Source organism: Ambystoma mexicanum, chromosome 6p (assembly GCF_040938575.1).
Source record: "Ambystoma mexicanum isolate Mex_15411 chromosome 6p, UKY_AmexF1_1, whole genome shotgun sequence".
NCBI classification, from domain to species: Eukaryota; Metazoa; Chordata; class Amphibia; order Caudata; family Ambystomatidae; genus Ambystoma; species Ambystoma mexicanum.
In genome coordinates, this window is record NC_090935.1 from 1311703430 (window position 1) to 1311719997 (window position 16568).

The window sequence follows — 16568 nt, forward strand, 5'->3', positions numbered from 1 at the left end:
GTGGGGATCATGTGATCAGCACCATTTTCTCTCTAAATTCCTCATGGTTTGCGTGCATTACGTTGATTTCCTGTGTGTACCATTCATGTCTGGTCTATGTATTGGTCTCTTCAAAGGCCGTAATAGATGTAATCTTGTCTAGGAGATCTGTGAAGGAGTATAAAGGGAACTCTGGCCTCCCCTGACCTATCAACCCTGTTCAGCATCCTGCTAGTCATAGATGAGGCATGACATATAGGCACCTTACACATATCCAATCAATAAATAAATAAATAAATAAATAAATAAATAAAAGCAGGAAAGAGGAGCATGGTGGTGGCGGCAGACAGATCTAAGGAGGGGGTTTGGTGGTGTTGCGGGCGGCTGGGGTGCAGGCACTGCGCCCTCTGTCTCCCTTTGTGTTGCTGCAGTCAGTGGATTGCTGCTTATAAGGTCCAAAGTGATTCAGGAGTGGGGCTTTATCGCAGCACGTGATGTTGTCTTTAGAGGTATATGTTTGAAGGTAGCTCGGCTGATGGACACATCAGTAGATATACTTTTTAAAAAACAATTAATGTATTTGGTTAACATAACCTTTTACATCCAAAATAACCATAACTCATCAAGAAAGTCCAAATGAAACACTGGAACACATTGCATACAACTTTATTTTTCAAATGCCCTTAAAATAGAAAGAACCGTTTCAAATAAAACACGAACCCTATCCGGATTCTAATACCTTTCACCTCCTCACATACAACATCATAAAATGTGTGCTTTTGGCATTGTTCTACTTTTCCTTCTAGATGGTCATACTCCTTCCCATTCAGAGCATAATTATGCATCTTTCAAGCATCTGGATCGCTGCTATTGTCATGCCCTGTGAGTGACCAGATATACTATTGCAGGCTCTGTGCTGGTGCGGGATTAGATAGGAGATGTCAGCGGCCGGAATGTGTCCAAGGTCACAATATGTGTCAATGAGGTCCTACCCAGCGCTGGTCAATGGGCCAGCACTTGCCGGGTCCGAGATCCGGCATTAGATGTCTCCCCGGATCGCGGACCTTGTCTCCCGTAGCCCTACCAGGGCATTAGCGAGCCCCCAGCTGGTACGAGGGAAGCTTTGGCCTCAGTGATCTAATGTGCTCTGTGCTCATTTTCCCTGCTGTAATTTGCATGTTTGCAGGTGCTATTTGCTAGCCTGGGTCTTTCTTTTGGCCTGAAGGGGACACCACAGGAATCAATAGGCCATGATTACTGGGGTGGGGGCCATCACTGTTAAAAGCAGGCTTTCTACATGCTGGTTACATTATTGTTTTCCAAATGTGCATCTTACACTTTCATATAAAGAAAAAAAGTAATTTCTAAACTCAAAAATGCTTCTTAAATTTGCATTCAATAGTTGTCTTTCCATTGTGTTTATTTCTTTGTCCGACTAACACCCAAACACCCTGTAATTTCCATGCCCCTTCTTTTGTGTTTTATCACAGGTTATATTTATAAAGATGTTATATGCTTGTCAAACTACTTAATCATAAATAAATGCTTCTGTTGTGCCGACATCAGTTATTAGGAAATTAAACTGTGCGTTCATGTGTGCCAACTGTTGATGTTCACAACAGGGGCAGAAATAGCCCCGCCTCCGCCCTGAATATAAGCAAGCAACCAGCTCAACCCATGCTCTGGCCAAACACATGTTACTGCACGTGTTGTTTAAAAGAATTGCAAAAAGTCATATGATTAAGAACCAGTTTTTAATGCATAACATCTCAGCAACGCCCTCTCAACCTGCTGAGCTACCTTGGTAGCCTTCTACTCTAGAGCGTGTCTATGGATCCCTAGTGGAATTGATGTACAGTGTGGAGTTTGGAAAGAAGCAGCATGAACACAATTGCCCCATTTTTAAACTATTATTTTCCTTAGAGCAAAGTTCAACTGCCAGCTCGGCCCCCTCGGAGCTCCACCCCATCCCCCAAACTCCACCCCAACCCCAGCCCTTGTTTCCATTTCCACTTCTTCTCCCCAGCAACACCACCCCCCCTCCCCCCCCAGAATTTTTAGCGACCATATCCCGTGGCTTACTAACCCCGGCCATTGCTCTCCTCCAACTTTCGATGGAGAGGTCTATGCTAAGGTTATTCAGGAGGCTACCGCGCGCTCTCGACATTTCCAAAGGCCGGAATAACATGAATTGATCCGGGATTCGCGCAGCTTGATTTGACAGAGAACATGCGTGCACAGCATTCAACCGTAGGCACGCAAAATGAAAAACGAGCTCGAGGCAGGAAACGGCATCCCAGCCCTTGACAGATAAGCATGCCGCCATAGTATGCGAGCAAGTGACGGACAGGCGGGCGGAGACTGACCGGGGTGCGCACGTGCTCCCCGCTGAAGTGGTGCAGGGGAGGTAATTAGGTGATTAGCGCGTGGCACGGGCGGGAGAAGGACTCACGCTTCAACGCCATTGCTCAACAGCAATATTGAGGGCACTTTGGCAAGCGGCAGTGGAAAGTATAGCAGGCGCCAAAGATAGATAGTGTGGCCGAGAGGGAGAACTGAAGCGTTTCCTCAGCATTTGGAAGGCGGGCGAAGATGACGTGTGTGGTGCAGCTCCACAAGCGCTTGTTCGGTGCTGTGAGGCAGGCATGCACATTTGCATCTCTGTAGCTGCCTGACTCTTGGGAGTTGGGTATAATTCGGCAGCACTCTCTGAGCACAAGTTTCCACATGTTATGTTAATTGGCTTTTATAGAGACGTAGGTCACACCAACAAGCAAAGATAACACGAGGTTGACTATTGTGCAGCAGCTGGAAAGAAAAATTACTGAAGATAGACATAACTTAATTTTGGCCTAGAACGTACCTTGGGGGGATCTGAGTAGGATCACCCTCACCTGTCCTCACCTGGTCGCCTGGGATATTTCACTATATGTACTGCCGTGTTTTTTAATGGGAGAGCAGTGATGGAAATGGAAAAAACATGGCGGGGATCCCACAAGGGCCACTGTGGTGTGGGGGGGTTGGGGAGGGGGGAGTCTGGAGGAGGAGGCAGAATTCCTAGGAGGCGGAGTTCAGAGGGGTCAGAGTGAAGTCCGATCAAAGGAAATGCTAAAAATAATAGTTTTAAAATGGCACAATTTCTTTCTTTGCTTAAAAAGTACGCAAACCATAGTAAGCATATCTTACTATCGTTTGTGTACTTTTAAAGCCATCACAGCATGTACCATCCGTTTCATAATGTATTTTGACATCCTAAACTACAAATACCAGAATTCATTTGGGAAGGTAACGATCACCGAGCCCCCAAATGGATTCTGCTTTGTGCGCACAGTGCGTTTTCTGCTCCGTCACAGGGTCTTTGACCCTTGCCTCAGTTGAGGCGAGCCCCCCAGGTTCTCCAAGGGTCTGTCTTGGCTCCTGCTGTGACTTAGGTAAGGGGGCAGAGCCAGAAGAGTGGCAATGTGCTGTGTGCGGCACCGCTCCGCACTCCATACCGTAAATGACGTTGAGCGTTTGTGATGGGCTGTTTGGGGGTTAAGGCTGGCCGGATCCCAAGATCCGGCTACATATCTGATGCCGGATCTCGGATCCGGTGAGAGCCGGCCCATTGTCCAGAACTGTGGTAGGGGGTGTTTGTGGTGGAGTGGGGGGTGTTTGATTCGTCAGTTCTTAGACATGTTTCCCCTTCCCCAAACCCTATTTTACTACCCCCCTACCTACTTCAAACTTACTACTGAAAACTACAGTAAAATGTATTGTCTCATGCACACGTTACGTTTTGGAGTGGTGGCAGGGGGTGTAGACTGCAGACAACAGCTGGAGTGCATTTAAGTAACAGCAAGATACATGATTTTAGCCATACCATCTGCCCTGATATGCACACCAGCTGTTGTCTGCAGTCAGTGGCTAGCCTTCGGGAGTCCTAGGCTGGATAAGCACCTCATACAAATCTCCATCACAGTGATGCACTTCAAGCTTCACCCAGGTGCGTGCCCTTGCCAGGACCTCTTCTGGCATGTGGATTGTGGCACCCAATCTCACTGGGAACTGATCATATTCCTAGAGCTGATGCTGCGCAGCTGGGGGTGGGCTCATCTGTAGGAGTTCTTTGGTGGCTGTTGCTAGTGGTGGTTGAGTAGGTTGTGTGCTGCTAGGCTCTTTTCTGCTGCCGCTGCTGGTGACCGCATGTGTATCATGACCGCCAGACTTGGCAGAAGGACAACGGAGAGATGAGAAATTGCTATCATTGACTATTGCACAGAACGTGGAACTTAGAGGTGTATATCGTGTGAGTCGTGCTGATGTAAGGGAGGGTGTGTCTTGCAACAGTGAGTTATCAACAAGTTTGCTTCATCGATGGACTTTACTTTGCTTTAATTCATTTGTTCAAGCACAGCCAAAAAGGCCCAGAGGCAAACGTGCAATTGGAACTAAAGTCCCGAAACAGAGGTGGTAAGGACAAAAGAAACAAACCCAGAAGAATCTACTATGCTAGTTGACTGCCTACCTGAAACGATTGGTTTTACGTTTTTTCTTGAAGCTTTCGAGTGACTCACAGCTTCTAAAGGCCAAGGTCAGAACATTACAGCTCTTTGGTGCAGTTACCCAGAATGCACTTCTATTGACAAGTGCTAGATTGGATCTGGGAACGCCCAATAATTTGAGGTCATTAGATCTCAGGTTCCTAGATATTCTCTTTTTACTCATATTGTCAGCCACGTAGGCAGGGTATTGCCCATCTAGGTATTTAGATGTGATCTGAAGAAGACACATTTCAATTCTTCTATCGGTAACCAGTGAAGGCTTCTCCTAGCATCGGATACATAGTCACATTTTTAAGACCCAGAATTGCTCTTACTGTACTATTCTGTATCATTTGTAATCTGACTAATTCTCCCCTCCCAATCCCCACCAGAAGGCTCCCACAGTAATCAATCTTCGAACATATGATAGCTCCTGCCACCGTCTCACAACTCTTTTGGGACAAATAGGGGCAGATGTGGCATAATAATCTAATTACATTGATGCTGCATTGCATCTTCCAATTGTGGACTAATACTTTTCTAACCTTAAGCCAGATGAGCTGGACGTGTGTGAAGTCAATTGCACCTGAACCATTGGGGAAACATGGGGGAACCCAGCCATGGAATCAAAAATCTAGCTATATTGGAAGCCTATGTAGGGAACTAGGCTGCATAACTCTTGTCTGGAATGCATCACTGGCACAGAAGTTCCAGACCAGCACCATTTTCCCCAGTAGTAGTATGGCAACTGGCATAGCCATGCATGGTTCTAGATGTGCAATCTACTTCCCGAATTAGGGCAGCATGGTGGATGTGCCCATTGCTCACGTTGTGAATGTGTTGGAAGCACGCATGTGTCCTTTATGTTTGTGCTGGCTGCCTCTCCTCCAACCTCTGTCCTGCCCCCTGGCATGTGCTTGCATTTGCTGTTATCCGCTGACTGCATTGATTAAGTGCAGGTGGCACACTGCATGTATTGATGTCATTTCTGCCTCCATTGCTGTCAGCTGCCATGTTGGCTGCGTTTGCACCTTTTTATTTTCTCCATGGACACATATTTATCAGCCTTGATCTGGACCTATGTTTTCTTGTATCTAATTTGCACCATTGTGGGTCTCTTTGTACCACATTTCAATTGCACACTAATTGAGCTTGTTTTAACCAGTGTTTGCAACAGTGGTCCAAGTGTATGAAAAGAAGTAGTGGAACTATGTTCCCTGCTGGCCTGCCCCCGCTCCCCACAATCCCCATCACCACGCCCCTCCCACGCACAATATAATCCCCCAAACAAATGCGCCTCCTGTTTAAGTGAACGTTCAGTTCAGTGCACTAAAGTGCAAGTTTCAACTTCTTCCTACACTTTTATTTGAAAAAGAAACAATTTCAGAAAGGTTTCTTTTTTTAAAAAAAAGTACAGGAACAGTAAACATAATTTTTAAAGTAAAGGAGCACCGCTCCCGGGCAATTCGACCTCTGGTTTGTAACCCCTTTTTGCTGCCCTTTGCACCAATTGCCGTGGTCGCAGTGTTTATGCCTATTGTGTTTCCTGTTATTAGCATCTCTCTTTGGTTCACACTAATTATGGCACCCATGTCACACTCAAGTTATTTGTACAATCTCCACCTTATCGCCATACTCTAAAGGAGGCTACAGGCCACTTTATTTTTCATTACCGCCTTGGATTTCCAACCTCGGGAATGTTTCTCCTGGTCAGAGCAGGGTCGGGCTGGCCAGTACAGCAATAGGGCAATGCCCAAGGTGCAGGCACGACATGCTAGCGGGGGTTTGTTTTCTGGTCTAAGTGGGCCAGTTTGATGAGCTACTTCACTGCCTTGGACCCATGTTGCTGAAAAATATTCTTTACCATGCATTATTTGCAGTACATTTTACCAACAGAAAAAAAGCCTTTGGTACTACTACAACAGCCTGTCCCAAAGGAGACACAGTGCCCTTTGCGACAATGGGCCATTGGTTCCCAAACCATTGCTAGGCCCCTGTGCAATCCTGGCTGCGAGGGCCCTCGTGAACTGGTGACCCTAGGGAGGGATGATGGGTGGTTCCCCGAACCCCACTAAATATTCATGGTGGGATACAGGTGCCCTACTGCACTAATTGTTCTGAGGATATTGCAGGATGCCCTGGATTTCACAAGAAGGCATGTAAACATCAGTTTGTCACCACGTCTATTTTTATGGAGCACCCATAGCATTCCAGAATAGACTAGAACTCCACCCACCTGGGCGTTCACTGCCTACTCCATGTGAGGTCCCCCAAATTACTTCAACATACGTCGTGAAGTACAGGAACACATCTCCCACATCCTCACCTCTAGTTGGTGCTTGACTCTGGTGGGAGTGCCATGCTGGGCCTTCATTTAGTCTAGCCTTCTGGCATTGTGATTATCTTGTGACGTAGGTGCCTCTTGCGTCTAAGGCTTTGTACCTATGTCTTCGATTGGATTATTTTCTAGGTCACATATCCTGATCTGAGTTTTCTTGACTATTCATTTGTCAGTCGCACGATATGAATCCTTGGCTATCAAGAGAGTCTGCAGGGGACAGAGCAGATCTCACTTTTAGAATGGCGTCATCTACATACAGCAAATGTGTTATCTCCATTTCATGGTGTATATCGTTCATGAAAGGGCCCCGGGCACATACATAAACCAATCGTACAGTGATTAATTGAAGGTGCTGGACTCCTCTGTGTGTTATGTAAGGGAGGTGCGCCATTGCATTTCATGACCAACTCAATCTTGGGAAGATGAGTGGAAATAAAGTTAACTTTAGGATTTCAGGAGTTGGGAATTGATGTTCAATTTTCATCATTTTTGCTGACGTCGTCCATGTTTTCAAGGGAATTGCAAGTTCAGAAAAGATGGCATCAAATGGCACAGGCCTCTAGGGGGCAAAGTGCGTTGTTAAGGAGTTCCAAATGAAAACTGGGGTTATGATGGAAAGACCTTTTTTCAAACGCCCTGCCCAAAGCATTGTGACTGGTTTCCATCTGCCCAGTACTGTAACAGCTACAAGAGGGCCTCGTCCAATGAAGAGGGCAGGGCGGAGCATCTGCATAGATGGGAGCAATCTTGCTGTTACGCCGTGTCATTGGCGAGTCTGTGCGCACCGTGAAATGATGGAAGCTTCAGACTCACCACCACACCATGCTGCATTTGCCTTGTCATCTCTGAAGGCAGACAATGCTTGATGGCCAGCACCTGATCACTTCTTCCGTATCTTCTTTCGGTGATGCTGCTCGTTGAACCTGTCATAGTTAAGGTCATCCTTTGGTCTGCAATGAAGGGTGCACCTTCGGATTATCGAATTCTTAGTTCTACGCCTGTCCTTAAACTGACCAATTAAACAGACAATCCACTTTACACCACCAAAAAACCTTTTTGTGTTTTTCTCTGCACCTGGGCTAAAACTTTCTCGAATTTTACTCTGCTAAAATAGTGTTTTTACTCTTGTGAGCAGATTCTTAAGATGTTGCTTTAATATATATTTCTGCCGTGGACCATTTCCAGACTCGGGCTGGTCTGTGGGGCAATAGGGCAATGCCCAAACGAAAAACACAAAATGCTAGTGTGGGCCATACAGCTAGAGGTTTTGACCAGTGTAACAGACCAGTGTTACTGAATATGTATTCTTCAAAATGCACAATGTGCATCACATTTGATCAAAAACCTCCCCCTTGGGTACTACTCAAACAGTCTGTTCCAAAAGAAAAGAATTGCCATTAGCAAATGTGGGCCACTTTTTCATTGGCACCCGAGACAAGTTTAAGCCCGTATCCGACCCTGACCATTTCCCATTCATGATGGTGTTTCGGGGGTTACTTTTCATAAAATTTGCATTGTTCATTATAGCAACGGTTTGTCTCAGGCCTCGCTTTCTTCATTATACTCATTACATATTATATAATCATTGGGGCTTCTTCTTTGGTGCTCTGTTTCTTAACCGACGCCTTTTCTCTCCCTACTTACGCTGCCTTCCAGCCTATGTCCTTTGGCCTTTGGTGAGATGGTGCAAGTGCATGGCCAGTCCCGCGACTTTGCTCCTCCCACCTCATGGTGCCTAACTCCTCCCTCTATGCTACTTCTTCCCCCACCCCAGGGGCTTCCCTCCTCCGGGCATCCTCAGCCAAGGGTAGATGAGGACATGGGCCACTCCTCTTTCTTTTGATATATTTTGAATAATGAATGTTGTATATAATAATATAATTTATTTCACCAACTAGTTGTGCTTTCTGTGGGGTAAGACTTCTTCAAATAGGAGTTTACATATTTTGTTTCCCTGTATTTTTAAATGAACTACACACTGACCCAGTGGGATTGTTTTGTGAGGCCATCCTATTTGAACCTTTGCGAACCAGGAGGACCCAAGTCTTGTGCCCCTGCTCGCGAAACTCCAAGTAAGGGCCTAATAACATGTGTCTCACCCCAACCACACCATCTACCACTATCATCATGGACACCGAACTGCAGCAAACTCACCCCACATCCCCTGTAAACCCATTAGCACTCCATCACCCACTAGACTACTAAAACCGAAGCTCGCCAATGTCCTCTCTGGAATCAATCACGCTGCAGACATCTCAGATCTCAACACCGTCCACGACTTGCATGTTTTCTTCATCACCAATGCTTTACTGACACCCACCTCTACCCAAATCTTAGACATGCTCATCTGCAATGACTACAGCACACAACATAGGGACCAGCTGAATAAGACAAGTGAGGCCTCGTAGTCATCACAAGGCTCTTGGCGATGGAGCCATGAAACTGGACACTGCCACCATGGGGTCGTTCAAAGCCCACTTTGGCCACTTCCTGCTCTCCAAGAAAAACACAGTCAACTTCCACCTCATCTATACATCACTAAAATCCATGATTTCACCAGCCTGTTCACCACCATGTCTCTCATGCGCACCAATATCTTCCTCAGCGACTTCAACCTTCCCGGCAACAGGGCAACCAAATCCATGGGGGGAGCCTTCCACTGCCTTCCTGATACACATGAAAGATCCAACACACAAGAAAGGCAACAACCTCAACCTCATTAGCACTGCCTTGTCAACCCTCTTATTCAAATCTCCAATCCCACTGGACTGATTGAAATATCTACGAATCCCCCTTTGACATTCTGCACACTGCCCCTATCGAGCTCTCCCAAGAGAAACCCAGTCAACTAGCCTTGCAATCTTTTCAGAACTCCCCAGTGGAAGCCTTCACAGAAGACCTCAGACACCTACACCTCACATGGGCCGAACAGCACAAACATAAAACACAATGTGATGCACTCCTTGACGCTCTCAACTCTACCATCACATCCAGCATCAGCTGCCTTGGCCTAGTGAAACAGTGCACCCCCAGTCCCAAACCTTCAACACCATGTTGCACTCAAGAACACAACCTCAACAAAAGAACCATCAGAATAAAAGAAATTACTAGGCGCCAATCCCACATCACCTCTGACCTTGCACTAGTCAAGGAACTCAGTTCCATCTGCAGATGACTGATCATCATGGCCATGGCCACCTATTATCAGAACATGATAGCTAAAGTCGACAATGAACCAGAACCCTCGTCAAGGCTGTCAAGCACTGCATTAACCCTCTACATATCCCAACCGTACCACTCTACATCAAGCCTCCACCACCATTTACTCCTTCATCGATAGGATCAACAAGATCTGCCAGCACATATGCGACATAACCACAACTAACACCCCACACATCATATCATGCAAAGTCGCTATACCTGGTATGGTATTCAAAACACTCAACGTGGAAGACCTGACTACTATCCTAGCATCCATCAAGGCCACAACGTCTACAAACGACATCCTCCCAGCCACTGTCTTTAAGTCTCTGCCTACAGAAGCAGCCCAGCCCTTAATAACCATCATCAACAGTCACTCAATAAGGGTACCTTCCCATCAACCCCCAAGACCAGACAAATCCTCCTGCTCCTCAAGAAACCCATGCTGGACCCATATGAACTCAGTAACTACTGGCCCATTACTCATCTTCTTTTCCAAGGAAAGGTTGTTGAGAAGGTAGTAACCACTCATCTTTCACAGCACATCAACACCATCACCCTCCTGCAGTCCACCTGATCTGGATTCAGACTCACATGGAGCACCAAAACTACAACCTTTGAAGTGGTCAATGCTGCCCTCAACATCCTGGATGACGGACATCCCTGTTTCTTGGGTCTCCTCGACCTCTTGGCCATGATAGACCCAGTCAACAATCAACCTCTCACTGTCATCCTAGCTCACTGCATGGCAATCATCACGACTGTCATTCAATGATTCAAGACCTAACTCACTAACTACAATCAGTTCATCCAGATGGATACCTCCAGATCACCTTTCTACCAATATCTGTAGAGTTCCACAAGGATCCATACTCTCCACCATGATCTTCAACCTGCACATGGAGTCCCTTGGTACTCTCATGGCCCTGCACAATATCCACATCCTATAGCACACTGACAACACACAACACTTCCTCAAGATCTCCTCCATAAAAGATATTCACAGAATCAAGGCCTGCCTCACACTAACCCAATCCTCGATGTCCAGTGCTTACCTAAAGCTCAAACCATCTAAGACAGAATTCCTACTTCTCACCAACAACACCAAACCTCCTAACATCAAGAAGCGGCTTTCGGCAATGAACCTTGAGGGTGTCACACCCGAGCTGACCACCTGATCCAAGTCTCTTAGATTCTACATTGACAGGCACCTCTTCTTCAAGACACATATAGCTAAAAAGACATGACCTGCACGGAACCACCTCTCCTTCCTGAAGAAATTCAAGCCCTTTCTCCCAGCAAGCAACTTAAAATCCACTGTCCAATCCCTCATACATTCCCACCTAAATGGTGGCAATGCTTTTCTGAAAGGACTCCAGAAGACTACCCTAGCTTCCCTGAGAAGTGTCTTAGGGCAGCAGCATGTCTCATGAAGGACTCCAAAAATTGACCACATTACACTGCCACTAATCAAACTGCATTGGTTCCGGATCAATGCAAACATCACATTCAAATCCTGCTGCCTCATTTACAAAGCAGTCATCCTCAATTCTCCAGGCTACCCCACAGTGAAGCCTAACCTCTCTGGCAGCCAGTGCTCCACCAGGTGCCATGATTTTAGCAGACAAGAACAAGGCCACTGGTGGAAGGAAATGACCAGAAGACATGCCTTCTCTGTTTATGCTGTAACAAAGAAAGCATTCCCGTAATGTAACTAAGAAAGTATTCCTGCAACAGCACCACGATGCCTGAGGGCTGCTGTGCGCTCAACAAATGTCAAATAAATAAATAAATAAATAAATAAAACAAGCTCTATAACATCCTCCCGATTAACACCAGACTCGTAACCATGCTTATGCAATTCAGGCAGGCACTCAAGGCCTCTCTCTTCAAGGACTTGCTCCTCCTCAACATCTAGCACTTCACCCTTGCTGTCCCAACAGACAGGACCCTTGAGGCCATTCTGTTCCCCTGGCCCCTTGCCCTCCCCCAGCATTTGGTGCAACCATTCACCCGTTACTGTACCCTCTTCCATGTTGACAACCGGGTTGCTCCTACTTTTACCTAGTGCTAGCCCACTGTTGCCTGTGTCTCTGGATTGTCACCTTTACCCCTTCCTTGGTCTGTCCCTGCTCCTGTGCTACGACTTTGGTTACTAACTGCCCCTTTTAGAAGTTACCCCTATTACTCTGTAAAGGTCTTTGTTGCTTTCCAAAGCAAGGTTTGCGCTCAATAAATACCCCAAATAAAAATAGAAATTCCGGTGGGTGGGGGAACGAAAGTGATGATCTATTCTGTATCCACCACTGCCTTTTGGTGGGAGGGCTGTGAACCCTCCTGCTTGTTTAGCTGCCCTCGCATACCCCTAGCGGTGCCACTGTATCCCACTCTACGAACAAGCGTGGGTGCTCCGACATTACTACGGTGGTGATTTGGCCCAGTATAAAAGCATGTTAACATAACGTAGCATCTGGCATGGCTGCACTCCACAGCAGGGGTGAAGGCCACATCCACCACTGCCTTTTGGTGGGAGGGCTGTGAACCCTCTTGCTTGTTTAGCTGCCCTTGCATAACCCTAGCGGGGCTACTGTATCCCACTCCATGAAGACGCATAGGTGCTCTGATACTACTAAGGTGGTGATTTGGTCCAGTATAAAAGCATGTCAACACACCAAAACATCTGGCACGGCCGCACGCCACAGCAGGGGTGAAAGCCATATCCACCACTGTCTTTTGGTCGGAGGGCTGTGAACCCCTTGTGCTCGTTTAGCTGCCCTCGGATAACCCTAGCGGGCCACTGTATCCCACTCCATGAGCAAGCGTAGGTGCTCTGATACTACTACGGTGGTGATTTGGCCCAGTATAAAAGCATGTTAACATACCATAGCATCCGGCATGGCCGCACTCCACAGCACGGGTGAAAGCATATCCACCACTGCCTTTTGGTGGGAGGGCTGTGAATCCTTGTGCCTGTTTGGCTGCCCTCGCATACCCCTAGCGGGGCCATTGTATACCACTCCATGAGCAAGCCTAGGTCCTCTGATACTAGTACGGTGGTGATTTGGTCCAGTATAAAAGCATGTTAACATACCAAAGCATCCGGCACGGCCGCACTCCACAGCAGGGGTGAAAGCATACACACCACTGCCTTTCGGTCGTAGGGCTGTGAACCCTTGTGCTCGTTTAGCTGCCCTTGCATACCCCTAGCGGGGCCATTGTATCCCACTCCATGAGCAAGCCTAGGTGCTCTGATACTACTACGGTGGTGATTTGGTCCAGTATAAAAGCATGTTAACATACCGTAGCATTCGGCATGGCCTCACTCCACAGCAGGGGTGAAAGCCATATCCAACACTGCCCTTTGGTGGAAGGGCTGTGAACCCTCGTGCTTGTTTAGCTGCCCTTGCATACCCCTAGCGGGGCCATAAGCCCAGGTGCTCTGATACTACTACGGTGGTGATTTGGCCCAGTGTAACAGCATGTTAACACACCATAGCATCCGGCACGGTCGCACTCCACAGCAGGGGTGAAAGCACACCCACCACTGCCTTTTGGTGGGAGGGCTGTGAACCCTCGTGCTCGTTTAGCTGCCCTTGCATACCCCTAGCGGGGCCACTGTATCCCACTCCAGGAACATGCCTAGGTGCTCTGATACTACTACGGTGGTGATTTGATCCAGTATAAAAGCATGTTAACATACCATAACATCCAGCACGGCCGCACTCCAATGATCAATTTATTGCTCAGTGATTCACTCCAGCAGGCCTTTCCGGGCAAAATAAAAGTAATAAAACACGCAGAGAGGAACACAATAAAAACACATGTCAAGCAGAACCACCAAAAGTGCAGTACAGCGAGACATTCCAGAATCAGTACAGTCCCGGGATGTATGTTTAAAATAGCTTTCTTCTGACCACATGTGTTTGATTAGCTTCAAGGAAAGTGACAGGCATCACATGAAAGTGAAACGCTGGCCAAGCCATACGCCAATGCAAAAATAACAAGAACAAAATGTCACGCTGTATTTTCCCTTACCAGTAAGAGGCATTTGTCGCCCCAGGATTCAGCATTTTTGAAACGTGGATTCAAGGTATTGATTGTCATTTTTTATTTTAAATCGGGGGCAAGCAGGGGAAAAAAAGTAGTGTAATGTGACGCAATGCTGGCTTCATAATGTGGCAACGTGCGAAACAGCTGGGTTTGTACAAGTGATAGATACAAGATAAAAAATATTCCTATATAGGTATTTTCATAGACTGCTATTTAAAAGTCTGCATTTATTTCGTGCAATTAAAAAATGAGTAAATCGACTGCAACGGAGCGGGCACTCTGACTGCGATCCTTCAACACCTGAAAGCCCTGGACAGAAAGAGGAGTCCCACGGTCACGTGACTGGAGCCGTTGCGTCTTATTTAGTGCAAACTCATCCATATTACTGGGCGGGTGATATGGGGATAAGGAGGGAGTAGAGGGCTGGGAATAAGGGGGACTAGAGGGATACTGGGTGAAGCAGGATACTGGTCTCGGGAGGATAGCTCAGCGGCAACCTTGGAAGCAAGACGCCACAGAGCAACACAGGTTCGACTGGCGTAACAGGGGCCCCCGCGATGCGCCCCACCAGCACATGTCCTGGAGGGGCCCCCACTTGCAGAAAAAAAATATATTTTTTTTTTTGCAAAAAAAAAACATTTTTTTTTCTTTTTGAATTCCCTCTGCATTTATAAATACATTATTTCTGTAACAGAAATAATTTCTTTATGAAGTCAGAGTGACTTCAAAAAGAAACGATGGGCCTCATTACGGGTTTGGCGGCAACCATGCCATTGCTACCAGCAGGTTGCCGCCAGACCTGTAATGATTTACCGGAGCCCGACCTCCCGGTCTGGGAAGTCAGGCGCCAGCAAATAGTAAGTCCCCAATTCCATAAAGTCCTGCCGGACTCTATGGGAATGAGGACCACAGAAGCAAAGGCACCGGTAATAACGGTGCCGGTGCTTCCGTGAAAACTATGCGGGTGGGTGCCGTTCTGTCCGGCAGGATGGCAACCGCCCGCAGAGCTGTAATATGCCGGCCCGGAAACAACAGTGCCGGTGAGCTTACCAGCACCGTTGTTTACAGTCCGGCATAGCTGTAATGAGGCCTAATTTCTTTTTTAAGTGTTAGGGCTCCCCTCAACCCCATGATGTGTGCGTGTGAGTGTATGTTGAAAGGGTTCACACTTAAATGTATAGGTGGCTGCCTGTGCGAATGTATGGTGAAAGGGTGCACACTTTAATGTACAGGTGGCTGCCTGGGTGTGCCTGTATGGTGAAAGGGTGCACACTTAAATGTATAGGTGGCTGCCTGTTTGAGTGTATGGTGAAAGGGTGCACACTTAAATGTATGGGTGTGTGTGCCTGTATAGTGAAAGGGTGCACACATAATCTTATGGGTGGCTGGCTGGGTGTGCCTGTGCCTGTATGGTGAAAGGATGCACACTTAAATTGGCTGGGTGTGCCTGTATGGTGAAAGGATGCACACTTAAATGTATGGATGGCTGCCTGGGTGTGCCAGTATGGTGAAATAATGCACACTTAAATGTATGGATGGCTGGGTGTGCGTGTGTGTATATGGTGAATGGTGTGTGTGCTTGCGTTCAGGGGCGCAACAAAACCTACTTTTCGGGGGCTAACCCTTCAAATGTCGGAGGGGTGCCAACTTCATGGGCAGTGGGGGAGGGGCAAACTTATTTGTTTGGGTCATCTAATTTCTTTATGCATTTTCATGAGACTATTCTAGTGCAGCTTCAATGTTGCAAGCAGTTAACTCTCTCCTTTAAGGTTTAAAGCACCCACTTATGGACTGCTGTGAGAATGAGTGGTCTCCTGTTCCCTCTCTACCCTTCCAATCACTCCCCTGGCATGCAAGTATTAAACCCACATCACGATTTCAATTGCCTAAATAAATTGGCATTTGAATGAAGGTGCTAACAGTGAATTGCTTTATGTTAGTAATTGGTGGGTTCTTGTTAACAGAGAAACCCAGGTGCCGTTTAACATCTGTGTCCTTTTCTGTCTGGCAACTGCTCCGAAGGTCAGCCAGGTCTGGTCAACATAGCCTAACATTTCGGAGGGGCGGGGGGTGCTGAATCCCAGTCAACTCAATGGTGTTGCACAAATACTTGTGTTTAATGCCTGGATTACTTATCGGTAATCTTCATTACTCCTAGCCCTATTATTCCTCGTCCCAGTGTGTACGAGACAGTACTTGTGTATAAGGCACTCTGCCTCATACACAAGGACTGGGATGAGGTAGAGGTACATGGAAGTAATGCTTGATTTAGCTACCTACAATCTTCATTACTCCTAGTCCCACTCTTCCTCATCCTAGTACTTACCTATGAGTCAAGGAGCTTCAGCCGTAAGCTCTGGGGCAAGGAAGAGGGAAATGGAGGTCATTCTGGGCCAAGGAGATGATTTTTGAGGTTGGGGTGGGTGGGAGAGGGGATGTGTGGGGGGGCAGGATTATACGACAAATTATAATGG